The following is a 21,738-nucleotide window of genomic DNA, read 5'->3' as shown; positions in this document are numbered from 1 at the left end:
GAGAGTAGCTAAAGTGAGCGTGGGCGCCCTTGGAGAATGCCACTGGAGAATTGATAATGGGGAACAGGGAAATGGCAGATAACTTAAAGCAACATTTTACATCGGTCTTCACACTGGAGGTGACCATAAACATTCCAAAGATGTCAGATAAGCAAGGAGCTAATGGGAGGAAAGATCTTGTAACAGTCTCTATCAGGAGGGATAAAGTATTTGAGAAACTAATGGGACTAAAGGCAGACAAGTCTCCAGGACCTGATGGCCTGCATCCAAGGGGTTTTAAAGGAAGCGGCTGCAGAGATAGTGGAGGCATTGGTCAAAATATTCCTGAACTCACTGTATTCCGGGAGGGTCCCAGTGGATTGGAAAACCGCTAATGTGACACCCCTGTTTGAGAAAGGAGAGAGACAAATAGCAGGAAACTATAGGCCAGTCAGCCTAACACTTGTCGTGAAAATGCTAGAGTCCATTATTAAGGAAGAAATAGCAGGACATTTAGAAAAGCTTAACGCAATCAGACAGAGTCAACATGGTTTTGTGAAGGGGAAATCATGTTTGGCAAGTTTCCTAGAGTTCTGTGGGGACATAACAAGCAGAGTTGATAAAGGGGAACCAGTAGATGTAGTGTATTTGGAATTCCAGAAGACATTCCATATAGTGCCACATGAAAGGTTTTTGCACAACTGGGAGCTCACGGTATTGGGGATGATGTATTAGCCTGGATTGAGGATTGGTTAACACACAGAAGACAGAGAGTCAGGATTAATGGGTCTTTCTCAGGTTGGAAAGGCGTAACTAGCGGAGTGCCACAAGGATCAGTCCTGGGGCCTCAATCATCTACTATCCATGTTAATGACTTGGAGGAGGGGGCAGAGTGTAATGTATCCACATTTGCTGATGATACAAAAATAGGCAGGAGGGCATGTTGTGCTGAGGGCATAAGGAATCTGCGAGGGGATATAGACAGGGTGAGTGAGTGGGCAAAAACTTGGCAGGTGGAGTTTAATGTAGGAAAGTGTGAGGTCATGCACTTTGGGAGGAAGAATCAAAAGGCAGACTATTAGTTAAATGGAGAGAGACTCCAAAAAAGTGCAGTACAGAGGGATCTGGGTGTTCTTGTGCATGAAACACAAAAAGGTTAGTATGCAGGTGCAGCAAGTAGTTAAGAAGGCAAATGGGATTTTGTCCTGTATTGCTAGGGGGTTGGAGTTTAAAAATAGGGGAAGTCTTGTTACAACTGTACAGGGCATTGGTGAGGCTGCACCTGGAGTACTGTGTACAGTTTTGGTCCCCGTATTTAAGAAAGGATATACTGGCATTGGAGGCAGTTCAGAAGAGATTCACTGGGCTGATTCCTGGGATGAAGGGGTTGACTTATCAAGAACGGCTAATCAGGTTAGGCCTTTATTCATTAGCGTTTAGAAGAATGAGGGGTGATCTTACTGAAACGTACACGATTCTGAGGGGGCTTGGTAGGGCAGATGTTGAGAAGATGTTTCCACTAGTGGGGGAATCTCGAACTGGGGGGGGACATAGTTACAGAATTAAGGGGCCATTCATTTAAAACGGAGATGCAAAGGGGTTTCTTCTCTCCGAGGGTAGAGAATGCCTGGAATTCTCTACCCCGGGGGTCAGTGGAGGCTCGATCGCTGGAAACATTTAAAGAGAAGGCGGATAGGTTTCTGAAATATCGGGGGAGTCGAGGGCTGTGAGGTAACTGGCACGAAAGAGGAGTCGAGGCCTGGGGCAGATCAGCCACGATTCTGACCGAAGGGCGGGGCAGTCTCGAAAGGGCTGAATGGCCTACTCCTGCTCCTGTTTCTTATATACGTGTGCTGGAAGCTACAGATATTCATCCACAGGAATCAGTCCCTCTGCAGGCAAAAGGCACATGTCCAGGCATCAGACAATTTCGAATTAAACAAAAGCATTGGGGATTGTGTGTTTGTGTGTGTGGGAGGGGTGGGGGGGAGGGAAGGGGAGAACAATGGCTCCCTGGCGCATTCTCCATGGCAACACCTCGACCAATCAGAGCCAATTTGCCACCCAATCAGCACCCTTTCCCCCTGCAGCAGTAATTGTTGCCCCTCCTTTGAAATTACATCAGTGCTGGATAGAGCAAGGCCAAGCATTTCTACAGCAAGTCTCTTCTACCAGCAATAATTGTGTATTAATTGTGTTTATATGTACACTGAAACCCCAGGCATTAGCTGGGGTCTCCCTACAGCACATATATAAAGAGAGACTTATTGAAACCGGGGTTAGTTTGAGTTAGGAGGTATATGCTTGTAACGTTTCACCCTGTAAATAAATATGAGACTGTAAAGATTGGCTCCAGTTCTGTCCTCCACCAATTGGCTCTCTGGAATAGAATGGGGTTGGCTTGACTACCGAAAACCCAACAAACTCAGCTTATCCAAAGAATCACGACCCTGTACTGGCGGACAGCTGTGCTGCACGTGGGATGGTACTGAGATCTGTGCTCCCACTGGATTGTGCCCCTTCATACTACGCTCTTTCTTCAATCACCGTTGCAGGCCAAAGCCACGAGGAAGCCCTTGCAGACGCTGCCAACTGCTCCACCGAGGCATACACAACCCCATCGTGCACCTCTCCAAAACCCACACACCATTCAGGCTGAGCACGTGACACAGGTTAAATGCCATTCAATCACATTTATTGAAAAAGAGATAAGATTATACAGATGCAATTGCAAATCAGCATGGTTTTTTTTGTTGGCACTGCACCACCTGGTGCGATGCATTCATTCCTTAATTGTAAAAGTTCCAAGGCATCTCCTATGCATCAGAGCTTCGCATGTGGATTGAGGCTTACGCTGCTCCTACTGTGCTGCTACGACATAGTTCCGCCTCGGAAATGCCAATTGCGGGACCTGGGGAACAGGCCTGGCTGAGTGCCTGGGCTTTGCTGAGCGCATCAGTTGTATTCATTCAAGCTTTGACTCGCCTCGTCCACTGGTAGTCATGACACGAGGCGAATTCACTCTGGCGATGATCTCAAGTGACTAAGTTGAAGTGCGTCCTCCTGGCGTTTGCACCTTCTCTCTCCAGCACAGTCGCTTCCCTGAGACACGGGGATTTCTTACTGGGTGCCGATGGGGTGTTGGGTGTTGCGGGGGTGGTCTCACTGCCTGAGTGCCGCTTTGCCTACTTGCCACCCCACCTCAAGCTAAGGTGCCTGCAAGCAGTGTTGTAAATGAACACACAGGCTTCAACCCCTAAAAGCAAAGCGATGCTCCGGATAGCGTAGAGCTCAACGGGAAACAATGCAAAGCAAAAGTGGGGAACACACCAGCTCCATGGGGAACCTCTCCCCATCGAATGAAAGGTCGGTGAAGCCGGGCGTGTCAGGTTTGGTAGCTGAGGACTCACGCCCGTTGTGACCGGGAAGTCTTATCACCCGCCTGATTCTCCCAGAGGCTGACAGGGCAGGAATTGGAGTTGGGGGGTGTGTGGGGGGAAGGTCACTGCGATGGAATTGAGCGGGGAGGGTGGGGGGTGGGTAGCGCTCCATCCGAGGGAGGGGTGAGGGGTGGGGGGGGAGGGTCAATAGGGTAAGGTTCAGGGGTAGACAACTAAGGGGAGCGATTGATCGGAGGGAGAGGAGTCGGGGGAGTCGGGGCGCAGGGTGAAGTTGGCAGCGCCCGGGTAGGCGGTGAAGGCGGGGCCATCGGTGAGGGGTGGGGGGAGGGCCACGTAGTCCTGGCAGGTGGGCCCCCCGAGGTGGGGGCCGCAGGTGAAGGCGTAGTCATAGGTCACGCTCCCCTGCCCGACGTAGCAGACCTCGCTGTGGGGGCCGGAGGTCAGGGGTCGCTGGCAGCTGCCCAGCCGGACGTCCCGTAAGCTCTTGTCGTGCTCCCAGACCTCGAGGGTCAGCTGGTGCCCGGACTCAGCCTTGACCTCGCCCACTTCCAGCCCGGCGTCCCAGGTGGGGTTGTTGGTGTTCCACTTCACCGGGGTGCTGGCCGACGCCCGGCCGTACTTGACGACCACGTAGCAGTCGGCGGCGGAGAAGACGTCCCCCCAGAGGTCGTGACCTCTCTTGACCGTCACCGTCAGGCGCCCGATGCCCTTCTCCTTGGAGCAGCACTGGTGGTCCACCCGGCTGTCCTCGCGGCACAGGCAGGAGCAGGGGTCCCGCCGGTCCTGGTATGAGCCCGAGGGGCACTGGGTGGCCCCGCACTCCCGGGAGAGGGCGTTGGCCATGATGTAGTCGCTGAGGTAGCGCCGCAGGTTGGCGTGGCGTGGGTCGGAGCGGGGCAGCAGGTGGTGGAGGGGCTCCAGCGCGTACCGCACCATGCCCGGGACCGTGGTCAGGCTGTCCGCCCAGCGGGTGAAGGCTGTCCCATCCTGGGAGAAGAAGAGGTCCGCCCCCTGGCCGGCCTTACCCCCCGTCACCTCCGTCTCCCGGTCACCGAAGGCCTGGTGGAAGCTGTCTTGGTGTTTCATGGCGCGCGCCAACTCCTTGCACCGCTGGAATCTTGCCGTGGCACCGATCTGTATGCCCACCTGGGCGCTGGCCTCCACCCCCAGGCAGTCCTTCACCACCTCGGAGGTGTAGCCCCGGGACGCCGCCTCACAGATCCGAATAGCCGTCACGTCCTTGAAGCAACCGCCCAGCTCGACCGACTTGACGTAATGGGTGCCGTAGGTGGCCACCAGCTGCCGGTAGTGGTACTTGGTGCCCTCGTTAAAGGCGCTGGGCAGGGTCGCCAGAGCTTGGGAGAACTCGGGGGCCAAGAGGGGCTGGTCCTTCACCCGGTACTGGTAGTATTGGCAGTGGAACTGGTGGCTGGTGAAGCTGTACTTGTCCGATTTGGACCTCGTTGTGCCGAAAGTCGTCAGCTTGGACTTGGAACCCGCCACCACGAGGTTGCCGGTTATGCCCGGCTTGATGGGTATCTGGAGGCCCGCCTTCCAATCGTTGGAGATCGCCGAGGTGGTGGACTCAGCCAGCTCCGCGGTGGAGCGGAAGAGATGGCTGGACAGCGAGTGCTTGCAGGACGGGCGGACCCGCCAGTCCACCAGCGAGAGGGGCAGGCGTTGCCGGGCGTTGGCCAGTAGGTGGTTTCTGCAGAGGGTGCAGGTGCCGTTTGGGCCGCGCCAGGCGTTGACATCGATCACGAAGGCCCCCTTGGTGCGCAGGGTCACCACGTCGTACCCCTCCCCCGCCAGCCTGGCCCCTGGTACGAAAGTGGTGCCCGAGCATTCATTGGCACTGCCCATGTTGCACTGGCAGAGGGAGCCCCGGAAGATGCAGAGGAATAAGAGGCAGGATAATCCACTTGGCATGGTGGCATCGACAGCTGCTCCCATCAGCTGAGTCAGAGTATTCTGGAAGAGAAAGCAGGGGGTGTAAGACAGACCCACACCATGAGGGACCCCTTTCAAGGTGTGAATATCCCCATCAGGGAATCCTTTGTAAAGACAAGCACTCTTTCTCTTGAAGAGGAATGGGGATTATAAGTTTTGAAGAGGATATTTGTTTATTTTGACAGATTTATGAGCTATTAAAATGATCAATTTTAAAAGTGGATCTGAAGAATTTTCAGTTGATGTTGACAGGTTTATGAGCTGTTAAGAGGATTTAAGTTCTTTTGAATGGATGTGAAATACTGTTTCTTTATTTTGTCAGGTTTAAGAGTTGTTTGCATCTATTTTGAAGTGGATCACAGGACAGTTTGCTTATTTTGACAGATTTATGAGCTGTTAAGATGGTTTTGATTGAACAGGATTGAAGAACTGTTTGCTTATTTTGACAGATTTAGGAACTCTTGAGAGGACTTTGTGTTTTAAAGAGAATAGGAAAGTTCTGCTTGATAATTTTGACAGATTTATGAGGCGTGAAGAGGATTCTGATCCTTTTAACTGGAGTTGTAACACAGCTTGTTCACTTTGACAGATTTATGAGCTATTAAAATGATTACTTTTTAAGTGGATCTGAAGATTTTTCAGTTTATACTGACAGATTTATTAGCTGCTAAGAGGACTTAAGTTCTTTTAAATGGGAGTGAAACACTGTCTTTTTAATATGAAAGGTTGAAGAGATATTTGGATCTTTTTTGAAGTGGATTGCAGAACTATTAGCTAACATTGATAGACTTATGAGTCATTAGGAGGATTTATTGAAGTGGGTTGAAGAACTGCTTATTTAGTTTGACAGATTTATGAATTTTCAAGAGGGTTATGTATTTTCAAGTGGATATTAAAGTATGGTTTGATAATTTTGACAGATTTATGAGCAGTTAAGTGGCTTTGCTTCATTGGCACTGAAGTACATTTTCATTTTAACAGATTTATGAGCAGTCAAAAGGATTAAATTTTAAAAACTGGATGGAAGAACGGTTACTTTTGACAGATTTATGAGCATCTCAAAGACTCCCAAATGGTCTTCTAGGACTCAGTAGTTCTTATATAGTACATATTGTGTGCATGAGGTGGTGGGGGTGGGGGGGGGGTCATACGGGGAGTGGGATGATGGGGTTAGGTATGTGGGGTGAGGGGGCGTGTGGTTTGTTGGGTGAGGTGCAGTGTGAAACTGTGAGGGTTGAATGGGGGAGTAAGGGGGTTATGAGGGACATCAGGGGGTGTGGGGAAAGTTGGAGTTATGGGGGATGTTACTTATTGTGGGGCAAGAGCATATAATGGGGGTGAGGTTGGGTTAGGCAGGTGGGTAGTTATAAGGGTTTGAGTGTGGTAATGCATTTTGGGGTTGAGAGGGAGCAGAGGGGCCGAGCGGGATTTGGGGGTGGGAGGGGGGGTGGGTTTGCATTGTCCAATGGGCTTGGATATGTGAGGTTGGGTATGGGGTTCAGGGAAATATTTTAAAGAGGGAGTATCTCCGTCAGGGACCCCTGTTAAAGAGGGGGCCTCGCTGTCAGGGACCCCTGTCAAAGAGGGAGTCTCTCCATCAGGGACCCCTGTTAAAGAGGGAGTCTCTCCGTCAGGGACCCCTGTTAAAGAGGGAGTCTCTCCGTCAGGGACCCCTGTTAAAGAGGGAGTCTCTCCGTCAGGGACCCCTGTTAAAGAGGGAGTCTCTCCGTCAGGGACCCCTGTTAAAGAGGGAGTCTCTCCGTCGGGGACCCCTGTTAAAGAGGGAGTCTCTCCGTCAGGGACCCCTGTTAAAGAGGGAGTCTCTCCGTCAGGGACGCCTGTTAAAGAGGGAGTCACTCCGTCAGGGACCCCTGTTAAAGAGGGAGTCTCTCCGTCAGGGACCCCTGTTAAAGAATGAGTCTCTCCGTTAGGGACCCCTGTTAAAGTGGGAGTCTCTCCGTCAGGGACCCCTGTTAAAGAGGGAGTCTCTCCGTCAGGGACCCCTGTTAAAGAGGGAGTCTCTCCGTCAGGGACCCCTGTTAAAGAGGGAGTCTCTCCGTCAGGGACCCCTGTTAAAGAGGGATTCTCTCCGTCAGGGACCCCTGTTAAAGAGGGAGTCTCTCCGTCAGGGACCCCTGTTAAAGAATGAGTCTCTCCGTCAGGGACCCCTGTTAAAGAGGGAGTCTCTCCGTCAGGGACGCCTGTTAAAGAGGGAGTCTCTCCGTCAGGGACCCCTGTTAAAGAGCGAGTCTCTCCGTCGGGGACCCCTGTTAAAGAGGGAGTCTCTCTGTCAGGAACCCCTGTTAAAGAGGGAGTCTCTCCGTCAGGGACCCCTGTTAAAGAGCGAGTCTCTCCGTCGGGGACCCCTGTTAAAGAGGGAGTCTCTCTGTCAGGGACCCCTGTTAAAGAGGGAGTCTCTCCGTCAGGGACGCCCTTTAAAAAGGGCGACTCTCCGTCGGGGACCACTGTGAAAAAGGGAGCCTCTCCGTCCGGGACCCCTGTTAAAGAGGGAGACTCTCCGTCGGGGACCCCTGTTAAAGAGGGAGTCTCTCCATCATGAACCCCTATTAAAGAGGGAGTCTCTCCGTCAGAGACTGTCCCATCAAACACTCCCAGGACAGGTACAGCACGGGGTTAGATACAGAGTAAAGCTCCCTCTGCAACGTCCCCATCAAACACTCCCAGGACAGGTACAGAATTGGGTTCGATACAGAGCTAATCTCCCTCTAGAGTGTCCCCATCAAACAGTCCCAGGACAGGAACAGCACGGGATTAGATACAGAGTAAAGCTCCCTCTACACTGTCCCTATCAAACACTCCCAGGACAGGTACAGCACGGGGTTAGATACAGAGTAAAGCTCCCTCTACAACGTCCCCATCAAACACTCCCAGGACAGGTACAGAATTGGGTTCGATACAGAGCTAATCTCCCTCTAGAGTGTCCCCATCAAACAGTCCCAGGACAGGAACAGCACGGGGTTAGATACAGAGTAAAGCTCCCTCTACACTGTCCCTATCAAACACTCCCAGGACAGGAACAGCACGGGGTTAGATACAGAGTAAAGCTCCCTCTACACTGTCGCCATCAAACACTCCCAGGACAGGTACAGCACTGGGTTAGAACAGAGTTTAGCTCCCTCTATTCTGTCCCCATCAAATTCTACAAGGACAGATAGAGTTAGGGTTTATGTAAAGAGCAAATCTCCCTCAACAATGTCCCATCAAACAATCCCAGGACAGGAACAGCACGGGGTTAGATACAGAGTAAAGCTCCCACTACACTGTCCTCTTCAAACACTCCCAGGACAGGTACAGCACAGGGTTAGATACAGAGTAAAGCTCCCTCTACACTGTCCCCATCAAACACTCCCAGGACAGGTACAGCACGGTGTTATATACAGATTAATTCTCCCTCTACACTGTCCCCATCAAATACTCCCAGGACAGGCACAGCAAGGGGTTAGATACAGTGTAAAGCTCCCTCTACTCTGTGGCCATCAAACACTCCCAGGACAGGTACTGCATGGGGTTAGATACAGAGTAAAACCCCCTCTACGCTATCCCCATCAATCACTCCCAGGACAGGTACAGCACGGGGTTAGATACAGAGTAAAGCCCCCACTATACTATCCCCATCAAACACTCCCAGGACAGGTTCAGCATGGGGTTGGATAAAGTGTTAAGCACCCTCTACTCTGTCCCCATCAAACATTCCCAGGACAGGTACAGCACAGGGTTAGATACAGATTTAAGCTCCCTCTACACCGTCCCCATCAAACAGTCCCAGCACAGGTACAGTACAGGGTTACATACTGAGTAAATCTCCCTTTAAACTGTTTCCATCAAATACTCCCAGGACAGTTACAGCACGGGGTAAGTTACACATATGTGATATGATTCCAGACTGTAACTCACTCCCAGGTATCTGTTATTCTAAACATAAACCACCCCGAACCCCTCGATTAGATTTCAGTCTGTAACTCACTCCCGGGTATCTGTTATTCTATATATAAACCACCCGAACGCCTCGATTAGATTCCAGTCTGTAACTCATTCCCGGGTATCTGTTATTCTACATATAAACCACCCGAACGCCTCGATTAGATTCCAGTCTGTAACTCACTCCCGGGTATCTGTTATTCTATATATAAACCACCCTGAACTCCTCGATTAGATTCCAGTCTGTAACTCACTCCCGGGTATCTGTTATTCTATATATAATCCACCCCGAAACCCTCGATTAGATTCCAGTCTGTAACTCACTCCCGGATATCTGTTATTCTATATATAAACCCCCCGAACCCCTCGATTAGATTCTAGTCTGTAACTCACTCCCGGGTATCTGTTATTCTATATATAAACCACCACGAGCCCCTCGATTATATTACAGTCTGTAACTCACTCCCGGGTATCTGTTATTCTATATGTTAACAACCCCAAAACCCTCGATTAGATTCCAGTCTGTAACTCACTCCCGGGTATCTGTTATTCTATATATAAACCACCCTGACCCCCTCGATTAGATTCCAGTCTGTAACTCACTCCCGGGTATCTGTTATTCTATATATAAACCACGCCGAATCCCTTGATTAGATTCCAGTCTGTAACTCACTCCCGGGTATCTGTTAATCTATATATAAACAACCCTGAACTGCTCAATTAGTTTCCAGTCTGAAACTCACTCCGGGGTATCTGTTATTCTATATATAAACCTCCCCGAACCACTCGATTAGATTCCAGTCTGTACCTCACTCCCGGGTATCTGTTATTCTATAAATAAACCACACCGAACTCCTCGATTAGATTCCAGCCTGTAACTCACTCCCGGGTATCAGTTACTCTATATATAAACCACCCCGAACCCCTCGATTAGATTCCAGTCTGTAACTCACTCCCGGGTATCTATTATTCTATATATAAACCACCCCGAACCCCTCGATTAGATTCCAGTCAGTAACTCACTCCCGGGTATCTGTTATTCTATATATAAACAACCCCGAACCCCTCGATTAGCTTCCAGTGTGTAACTCACTCCCGGGTATCTGATATTCTATATATAAACCACCCCGAACTCCTCGAATAGATTCCAGTCCGTAACTCACTCCCGGGTATCTGTTATTCTATATATAAACCACCCCGAAACCCTCGATTAGATTCCAGTCTGTAACTCACTCCCGGGTATCTGTTATTCTATAAATAAACCACCCAGAACCCTCGATTAGATTCCAGTCTGTAACTCACTCCCGGGTATCTGTTATTCTATATATAAACCACCCCGAAACCCTCGATTAGATTCCAGTCTGTAACTCACTCCCGGGTATCTGTTATTCTATATATAATCCCCCCGAACCCCTCGATTAGATTCCAGTCTGTAACTCACTCCCGGGTATCTGTTATTCTATATATAAACCACCCCGAACCCCTTGATTAGATTCCAGTCTGTAACTCACTCCCGCGTATCTGTTATTCTATATATAAACTTCCCATGAACCCCTCGATTAGATTCCGGTCCGTAACTCACTCCCGGGTATCTGTTATTCTATATATAAACCACCCCGAACTCCTCGATTAGAATCCAGTCTGTAACTCACTCCCGGGTATCTGTTATTCTATATATAAACCACCCCGAACTCCTCGATTAGAATCCAGTCTGTAACTCACTCCCAGGTATATGTTATTCTATGTATAAACCCTCAAACACCTCGAATAAATTCCAGCCTATAATTCACTCCGGGCTATTTGTTATTCTATATATAAAACACCCGAACACCTCGATTAGATTCCAGTCTGTAACTCACTCCCGGGTGTCTGTTATTCTATATATAAACCACCCCGAACCCCTCGATTAGATTCCAGTCTGTTACTCTCTCCCGGGAATCTGTTATTCAATATATAAACACCCCGATACCTTCGATTAGATTCCAGTCTGTTACTCACTCCCGGGAATCTGTTATTCTATATTTAAACACCACGATACCCTCGATTCGATTCCAGTCTGTAACTCATTCCCGGGTATCTGTTATTCTATATATAAACCACCCTGAACCCCTCGATTAGACTCCAGTCTGTTACTGACTCCACGGTATCTGTTATTCTATATATAAACCACCCCGAACCCCTCGATTAGATTCCAGTCTGTAACTCACTCCCGGGTATCTGTTATTCTATATATAAACCACCCCGAACCCCTTGATTAGATTCCAGTCTGTAACTCACTCCCGCGTATCTGTTATTCTATATATAAACCACCCCTAACTCCTCGATTAGAATCCTGTCTGTAACTCACTCCCGGGTATCTGTTATTCTATATATAAACCACCCCGAACCCCTTGATTAGATTCCAGCCTGTAACTCACTCCCGGGTATCTGTTATTCTATATATAAACCCCCCGAACCCTTCGATTAGATTCCAGTCTGTAACTCACTCCCGGGTATCTGTTATTCTATATATAAACCACCCCGAACCCCTCGATTAGATTCCAGTCTGGAACTCACTCCCGGGTGTCTGTTATCCTGTATACAAACGTCCCATGAACCCCTCGATTAGGTTCAAGTCTGTAACTCACTCCCGGGTATCTGTTATTCTATGTATAAACCCTCAAACAACTCGATTAAATTCTAGTCTGTCACTCACTCCCGGGTATCTTTTATTCTATATATAAACCTCCCCCCAACCCATCCATTAGATTCTGTAACTCACTCCCGGGTATCTGTTATTCTATATATAAACCATCTCGAAACCCTCGATTAGATTCCAGTCTGTAACTCACTCTCGGGCATCTGTTATTCTATATATAAACCACCCCGAACACCTCGATTAGATTCCAGTCTGTAACTCACTCCCGGGTATCTGTGATTATATATATATATATAAACCAACCCAAACCCCTCGATTAGACTCCAGTCTGTAACTCACTCCCGGGTTTCTGTGATTCTATATATAAACCACCAGAACCCCTGGATTAAATTCCAGTCTGTAATTCACTCCTAGGTATCAGTGATTCTATACCTTAACCCCTCGAACCCCTCAAATAAATTCCAGACTGTAACTCACTCCCGGGTGTCTGTGATTCTATATATAAACCACCTCGAACCCCTAGATTAGATTCCAGTCTGTAACTCACTCCCGGGTATCTGTTATTCTATATCTAAACCACCCCGAACCCCTCGATTAGATTCCAGTCTGTAACTCACTCCCGCGTATCTGTTATTATATATATAAACCCCCCCGAAACCCTCGATTAGATTCCAGTCTGTAACTCACTCCCGGGTATCTGTTATTCTATATATAAACCACCCCGAACGCTTCGATCAGATTCCAGTCTGTAACTCATTCCTGGGTATCTGTTATTCTATATATAAACTACACCGAACCCCTCGATTAGATTCCAGTCTGTAACTCACTCCCGGATATCTGTTATTCTATATATAAACCACCCCGAACCCCTCGATTAGATTCCAGTCTGTAACTCACTCCCGCGTATCTGTTATTCTATATATAATCCCCCCGAACCCCTCGATTAGATTCCAGACTGTAACTCACTCCCGGGTATCTGTTACTCTATATATAAACCCCCCGAACCGCTCGATTAGATTCCAGTCTGTAACTCACTCCCGGGTATCTGTTACTCTATATATAAACCCCCTGTACCCCTTGATTAGATTCCAGTCTGTTACTCATTCCCGGGTATCTGTTACTCTATATATAAACCCCCCAAACCCCTCGATTGGATTCCAGTCTGTAACTCACTCCCGGGTATCTGTTATTAGTTTTATAAACAACCCCGAACCCGTCGATTAGATTCCAGTCTGTAACTCACACCCAGGTATCTGTTATTCTATATATAAACCACCCTGAACCCCTCGATTAATTCCAGTCTGTAACTCACTCACAGGTATCTGTTATTCTATATATAAACCACCCCGAACTACTCGATTAGATTGCAGTCTGTAACTCACTCCCAGCTATCTGTTATTCTATGTATAAACCACCCCGAAACCCTCGATTAGATTCCAGTGTGTAACTCATTCCGGGTATCTGTTATTCTATATATAAACCACCCCGAACCCCTCGATTATATTCCAGTCTGTAACTCACTCCCGGGTGTCTGTTATTCTATATATAAACCACCCCGAACCCCTCGATTAGATTCCAGTCTGTAACTCACTCCCGGGTGTCTGTTATCCTGTATACAAACGTCCCATGAACCCCTCGATTAGGTTCAAGTCTGTAACTCACTCCCGGGTATCTGTTATTCTATGTATAAACCCTCAAACAACTCGATTAAATTCTAGTCTGTCACTCACTCCCGGGTATCTGTTATTATATATATAAACCTCCCCCCAACCCATCCATTAGATTCTGTAACTCATTCCCGGGTATCTGTTCTTCTATATATAAACCACCCCGAACACCTCGATTATATTCCAGTCTGTAACTCACTCCCGGGTATCTGTTCTTCTATATATAAACCACCCCGAACACCTCGATTAGATTCCAGTATGTAACTCACTCCCGGGTATCTGTGATTCTAAACAATAACCCCTCGAACCCCTCAATTAAATTCCAGTCTGTAACACACTCCAAGGTGTCTGTTATTCTATATATAAACTACCCAGAACCCCTCGATTAGATTCCAGTCTGTGACTCACTCCTGGGTATCTGTTATTCTTTATATAAACCACCCCGAACCCCTCGATTAGATTCCAGACTGTAACTCACTCCAGGGTATCTGTTATTCTATATATAAACCACCCCGAACCCCTCGATTTAATTCCAGTCTGTAACTCACTCCCGGGTATCTGTTATTCTTTATATAAACCACCCCGAACCCCTCGATTTAATTCCAGTCTGTAACTCACTCCCGGGTATCTGTGATTATATATATATATAAACCACCCCAAACCCCTCGATTAGACTCCAGTCTGTAACTCACTCCCGGGTATCTGTTATTCTATATATAAACTACCCAGAACCCCTCGATTAGATTCCAGTCTGTGACTCACTCCTGGGTATCTGTTATTCTTTATATAAACCACCCCGAACCCCTCGATTAGATTCCAGACTGTAACTCACTCCCGGGTATCTGTTATTCTATATATAAACCACCCCGAACCCCTCGATTTAATTCCAGTCTGTAACTCACTCCCGGGTATCTGTTATTCTTTATATAAACCACCCCGAACCCCTCGATTTAATTCCAGTCTGTAACTCACTCCCGGGTATCTGTTATTCTTTATATAAACCACCCCGAACCCCTCGATTTAATTCCAGTCTGTAACTCACTCCCGGGTATCTGTGATTATATATATATATAAACCACCCCAAACCCCTCGATTAGACTCCAGTCTGTAACTCACTCCCGGGTATCTGTGATTATATATATATATAAACCACCCCAAACCCCTCGATTAGACTCCAGTCTGTAACTCACTCCCGGGTTTCTGTGATTCTATATATAAACCACCAGAACCCCTGGATTAAATTCCAGTCTGTAATTCACTCCTAGGTATCAGTGATTCTATACCTTAACCCCTCGAACCCCTCAAATAAATTCCAGACTGTAACTCACTCCCGGGTGTCTGTGATTCTATATATAAACCACCTCGAACCCCTCGATTAGAATCCAGTCTGTAACTCACTCCCGGGTATCTTTTATTCTATATATAATCCACCCCGAACCCCTCGATTAGATTCCAGTCTGTAACTCACTCTCGGGTATCTGTTATTCTATATATAAACCACCCTGAACCCCTCGATTAGATTCCAGTCTGTAACTCACTCCCGGGTATCTGTTATTCTATATATAAACCACCCTGAACCCCTCGATTAGACTCCAGTCTGTAACTGACTCCCCGGTATCTGTTATTCTATATATAAACCACCCTGAACTCCTCGATTAGATTCCAGTCTGTAACTCACTCCCGGGTATCTGTTATTCTATATATAAACCACCCCGAACCCCTTGATTAGATTCCAGTCTGTAACTCACTCCCGCGTATCTGTTATTCTATATATAAAACACCCTGAACCCCTCGATTAGATTCCAGTCTGTAACTCACTCCCAGGTATATGTTATTATATGGATAAACCCTCAAACACCTCGAATAAATTCCAGTCTGTAACTCACTCCCGGGTATCTGTTATTCTATATAGAAACCACCCCGAAACCCTTGATTAGATTCCAGCCTATAACTCACTCCGGGCTATTAGTTATTCTATATATAAAACACCCGAACACCTCGATTAGATTCCAGTCTGTAACTCACTCCCGGGTATCTGTTATTCTATATATAAACCACCCCGAACCCCTCGATTAGATTCCAGTCTGTAACTCACTCCCAGGTATCTGTTATTCTATATATAAACCACCCCGAACTCCTCGATTAGATTCCAGTCTGTTACTCACTCCCGGGTATCTGTTATTCTATATATAAACCACCCCGAACTCCTTGATTAGATTCCAGTCTGTAACTCACTCCCGGGCATCTGTTTTTCTATATACAAACCACCCCGAACTCGTCGATTAGATTCCAGTCTGTAACTCACTCCCAGGTATATGTTATTCTATGTATAAACCCTCAAACACCTCGAATAAATTCCAGTCTGTAACTCACTCCCGGGTATCTGTTATTCTATATAGAAACCACCCCGAACCCCTTGATTAGATTCCAGCCTATAACTCACTCCGGGCTATTTGTTATTCTATATATAAAACACCCGAACCCCTTGATTAGATTCCAGTCTGTAACTCACTCCCGGGTATCTGTTATTCTATATATAAACCACCCCGAACCCCTCGATTAGATTCCAGTCTGTAACTCACTCCCGGGTATCTGTTAGTCTATATATAAACCACTCCGAACCCCTCGATTAGATTCCAGTCTGTAACTCACTCCCGGGTATCTGTTATTCTATATATAAACCACCCCGAACTCCTCGATTAGATTCCAGTCTGTAACTCACTCCCGGGTATCTGTTACTCTATATATAAACCACCCCGAACCCCTCGATTAGATTCCAGTCTGTAACTCACTCCCGGGTATCTGTTATTATATATATAAACCCCCCCGAAACCCTCGATTAGATTCCAGTCTGTAACTCACTCCCGGGTATCTGTTATTCTATATATAAACCACCCCGAACGCTTCGATTAGATTCCAGTCTGTAACTCATTCCCGGGTATCTGTTATTCTATATATAAACCACCCCGAACCCCTTGATTAGATTCCAGTCTGTTACTCACTCCCGGGTATCTGTGATTATATATATATATAAACCACCCCAAACCCCTCGATTAGACTCCAGTCTGTAACTCACTCCCGGGTTTCTGTGATTCTATATATAAACCACCAGAAACCCTGGATTAAATTCCAGTCGGTAATTCACTCCTAGGTATCAGTGATTCTATACCTTAACCCCTCGAACCCCTCAAATAAATTCCAGACTGTAACTCACTCCCGGGTGTCTGTGATTCTATATATAAACCACCTCGAACCTCTAGATTAGAATCCAGTCTGTAACACACTCCCAGGTATATGTTATTCTATGTATAAACCCTCAAACACCTCGAATAAATTCCAGTCTGTAACTCACTCCCGGTTATCTGTTATTCTATATATAAACCACCCCGAACCCCTTGATTAGATTCCAGCCTATAACTCACTCCGGGCTATTTGTTATTCTATATATAAAACACCCGAACACCTCGATTAGATTCCAGTCTGTAACTCACTCCCGGGTATCTGTTATTCTATATATAAACCACCCCGAACCCCTCGATTAGATTCCAGTCTGTAACTCACTCCCGGGTATCTGTTAGTCTATATATAAACCACTCCGAACCCCTCGATTAGATTCCAGTCTGTAACTCACTCCCGGGTATCTGTTATTCTATATATAAACCACCCCGAACCCCTCGATTAGATTCCAGTCTGTAACTCACTCCCGGGTATCTGTTATTCTATATATAAACCACCCCGAACCCCTCGATTAGATTCCAGTCTGTAACTCACTCCCGGGTATCTGTTATTATATATATAAACCCCACCGAAACCCTCGATTAGATTCCTGTCTGTAACTCACTCCCGGGTATCTGTGATTATATATATATATATATAAACCACCCCAAACCCCTCGATTAGACTCCAGTCTGTAACTCACTCCCGGGTTTCTGTGATTCTATATATAAACCACCAGAACCCCTGGATTAAATTCCAGTCTGTAATTCACTCCTAGGTATCAGTGATTCTATACCTTAACCCCTCGAACCCCTCAAATAAATTCCAGACTGTAACTCACTCCCGGGTGTCTGTGATTCTATATATAAACCACCTCGAACCCCTAGATTAGATTCCAGTCTGTAACTCACTCCCGGGTATCTTTTATTCTATATATAATCCACCCCGAACCCCTCGATTAGATTCCAGTCTGTAACTCACTCCCGGGTATCTGTTATTCTATATATAAACCACCCTGAACTCCTCGATTAGATTCCAGTCTGTAACTCACTCCCGGGTATCTGTTATTCTATATATAAACCACCCCCAACCCCTCGATTAGATTCCAGTCTGTAACTCACTCCCGGGTATCTGTTAGTCTATATATAAACCACTCCGAACCCCTCGATTAGATTCCAGTCTGTAACTCACTCCCGGGTATCTGTTATTCTATATATAAACCACCCCGAACCCCTCGATTAGAATCCAGTCTGTAACTCACTCTCGGGTATCTGTTATTCTATATATAAACCCCCCTAACCCCTCGATTAGTCTCCAGTCTGTTATTCACTCCCAGGTATCTGTTATTCTATATATAAACCACCCCGGACCCCTCGATTAGATTCCAGTCTGTAACTCACTCCCGGGTATCTGTTATTCTATATATAAACCACCCCGAACTCCTTGATTAGATTCCAGTCTGTAACTCACTCTTGGGTTACTTTTATTTTATATATAAACCACCCCGAACTCCTCAATTAGATTCCAGTCTGTAACTCACTCCCGGGCATCTGTTTTTCTATATACAAACCACCCCGAACTCCTCGATTAGAATCCAGTCTGTAACACACTCCCAGGTATATGTTATTCTATGTATAAACCCTCAAACACCTCGAATAAATTCCAGTCTGTAACTCACTCCCGGGTATCTGTTATTCTATATATAAACCACCCCGAACCCCTCGATTAGATTCCAGCCTATAACTCACTCCGGGCTATTTGTTATTCTATATATAAAACACCCGAACACCTCGATTAGATTCCAGTCTGTAACTCACTCCCGGGTATCTGTTATTCTATATATAAACCACCCCGAACCCCTCGATTAGATTCCAGTCTGTAACTCACTCCCGGGTATCTGTTAGTCTATATATAAACCACTCCGAACCCCTCGATTAGATTCCAGTCTGTAACTCACTCCCGGGTATCTGTTATTCTATATATAAACCACCCCGAACCCCTCGATTAGATTCCAGTCTGTAACTCACTCCCGGGTATCTGTTATTCTATATATAAACCACCCCGAACCCCTCGATTAGATTCCAGTCTGTAACTCACTCCCGGGTATCTGTTATTATATATATAAACCCCCCCGAAACCCTCGATTAGATTCCAGTCTGTAACTCACTCCCGGGTATCTGTTATTCTATATATAAACCCCCCCAAAACCCTCGATTAGATTCCAGTCTGTAACTCACTCCCGGGTATCTGTTATTCTATATATAAACCACCCCGAACCCCTCGATTAGATTCCAGTCTGTAACTCACTCCCGGGTATCTGTTATTCTATATATAAACCACCCCGAACCCCTCGAATATATTCCAGTCTGTAACGCACTCCCGGGTATCTGTTATTCTATATATAAACCACCCCGAACCCCTTGATTAGATTCCAGTCTGTTTCTCACTCCCGGATATCTGTTATTCTCTATATAAACCCCCTGAACCCCTCGATTAGATTCCAGTCTGTAACTCACTCCCGGGTATCTGTTATTCTATATATAAACCACCCCGAACCCCTCGATTAGATTCCAGTCTGTAGCTCACTCCCGGGTATCTGTTATTCTATATATAATCCCCCCGAACCCCTCGATTAGATTCCAGACTGTAACTCACTCCCGGGTATCTGTCACTCTATATATAAACCCCCCGAACCCCTCGATTAGATTCCAGTCTGTAACTCACTCCCGGGTATCTGTTACTCTATATATAAACCCCCCAAACCCCTCGATTGGATTCCAGTCTGTAACTCACTCCCGGGTATCTGTTATTATTTTTATAAACAACCCCGAACCCGTCGAATAGATTCCAGTCTGTAACTCACACCCAGGTATCTGTTATTCTATATATAAACCACCCTGAACCCCTCGATTATATTCCAGTCTGTAACTCACTCATAGGTATCTGTTATTGGATATGTCAACCACCCCGAACCCCTCGATTAGATTCCAGTCTGTAACTCACTCCCGGGTATCTGTTATTCTATATATAAACCACCCTGAACCCCTCGATTAGATTCCACCCTGTAACTGACTCCCGGGTATCTTTTATTCTATATATAAACCACCTCGAACCCCTCGATTAGATTCCAGTCTGTAACTCACTCCCGGGTTTCTGTTATTCTATATATAAACCACCCCGAACCCCTCGATTAGATTCCAGTCTCTCCCAGGTGTCTGTTATTTTATATATAAACCATCCTGAACTCCTCTGTCTCTCCTCTGACCTCTGTATCTCTCCTTCTCTTTCATTCATTCCTCCGTCTGTCTGTCTCTCTTGATCTCCATTTCTCTCTCTCTCTCTCTCCTTTCTCTCTGTCTCTGTTTGTCTCTCTCTATCTCCCTCTCCCTCTGTCCATCTCTGTGTCTCTATCTCTTTGTCCCTCACTCTTTTCCTTTTCTCTGTCTTTTCCTTTCTATCCCTCATCTCCCTCTCGTTCTCTCTTTCCCAATCTGTGTCTCTATCTCCCCTCTCCCTTTTTGTCTCTCTTACGCTCCTGCTCTCTGTCTTTCACTCATTCTGTGTTTTTCTCTCTCTCCAGTCTCTCTTTCTATATCCCTCTCTCCTCTTTCTCTCTGCGCCTCTCTCCCCCTCTCTCTTTCTCTCTATCTCCCCTGCTCTCCCTTTCCCTCTCTCTGCTCTTGCCAATCTGTCCCTCCCGCTCCCACTTGCTCTCTCTATCGTTCTCTCTCTCTCTTTCTCACTCTCTCTTTGTCTCCCTCACTCTCTCTCTCCCTCACTCCGCTTCTTGCCGACCTGTCCCTCCCTCTCCCACACTCTGTCTCACGCTCTCGCTCTCTCTCTGTCACTCTCTTGCTCCCTCTTTCTCTCTCCTTCTGCCTGCTTCTGTCCCTCAGACCCCCTGCCCCTCTCTCTCTCTCTCTCTCCCCCTCCATCTCCCTCTCTCTGCAGATGTCACACTTTTTCTCCTTCCCTCTCTCTCTCTCTCCCTCTGTCTCGGCCTCTTGCTATCTCACCCCTTCTCTCTCTCTCTCTCTCTCTGCTTCTGTATCCCTCTCCCACTGTCTCTCACTCTCTCTGCCTCACTCTATCTCTCTCTCTGTCTCTCTCTCTTTCTATCTCGCCCTGTCTTTCTCTCTCTCTGCTTCTGTATCCCTCCCATTGTCTCTCTGTCTCTCTTTCTCTCTATCTCTCTCTGTCTCTCTCTCTCTCCCTCTGTCTCTCTCTCTCTGTCTCACTCTCTCTCTCTGTCTCTCTCTCTCTCTCTATCTCTCTCTGTCTCTCTCTCTCTCTATCTCTCTCTGTCTCTCTCTCTCTCCCTCTGTCTCTCTCTCACTGTTTCTCTGTCTCTCTCTCTGTCTCTCCCTCTGTCTCTCTTTGTCTCATTCTCCCTCTGTCTCTCTCTCACTGTCTCTCTGTCTCTCTCTCTCTGTCTCTCTCTCTCTGTCTCTCTCTCTCTGTCTCTCTCTCTCTGTCTCTCTCTGTCTCTCTCTCTCTGTCTCTCTCTGTCTCTGTCTCTCTCTCTCTCTGTCTCTCTCTCTCTCTGTCTCTCTCTATGTCTCTCTCTCTGTCTCTCTGTCTCTGTCTCTCTCTGTCTCTGTCTCTCTCTCTCTGTCTCTCTCTCTCTCTCTGTCTCTCTCTGTCTCTGTCTCTCTCTCTGTCTCTCTCTGTCTCTGTCTCTCTCTCTGTCTCTCTCTCTCTCTCTGTCTATCTCTCTCTCTCTCTCATTTCTCCATGCTCCCTGCTCCTTGCCCATGTTGAATCCGGTGCTGATTGTCTGACTCACCTCAGTGGAGATTCCCTCCTAGTCTGGAGGCCGTTCCCAGCTCCTCTTCCAGCCCAGACCAGCCCGAGTCTTGGAAACTGTAACCTCAGGACTCAGAGAGACACCAGAACAGGTGAGTGTGACCTTTATACAGGAGTCTTTATGGCCACAGACCACCCACGA

At 47.1% G+C, this 21,738-nt stretch overlaps 1 pseudogene across 2 annotated transcripts; it reads right to left on the bottom strand.

Moving 5' to 3' along the window:
• Window positions 1–3,578: 3,578 nt before the first annotated feature.
• Window positions 3,579–21,657, bottom strand: LOC144675655 (perforin-1 pseudogene; annotated as a pseudogene). Of its 2 annotated transcripts, none has more exons than XR_013575119.1 (2): window positions 21,577–21,657; window positions 3,579–5,351 (listed from the first exon to the last, which is right to left on the bottom strand). The product of XR_013575119.1 is annotated as a perforin-1 pseudogene, transcript variant X1 (transcript). The 2 variants fall into 2 exon arrangements; XR_013575120.1 differs by lacking the exon at window positions 21,577–21,657 and adding an exon at window positions 15,043–15,139.
• Window positions 21,658–21,738: the final 81 nt, after the last annotated feature.

Source organism: Cetorhinus maximus, unplaced genomic scaffold, assembly GCF_964194155.1.
Source record: "Cetorhinus maximus unplaced genomic scaffold, sCetMax3.hap1.1 HAP1_SCAFFOLD_1077, whole genome shotgun sequence".
In the NCBI taxonomy this organism is placed as follows: Eukaryota; Metazoa; Chordata; class Chondrichthyes; order Lamniformes; family Cetorhinidae; genus Cetorhinus; species Cetorhinus maximus.
The sequence above is the reverse complement of the archived record's forward strand: the minus strand, read 5'-3'. Positions and strand labels throughout refer to the sequence as shown.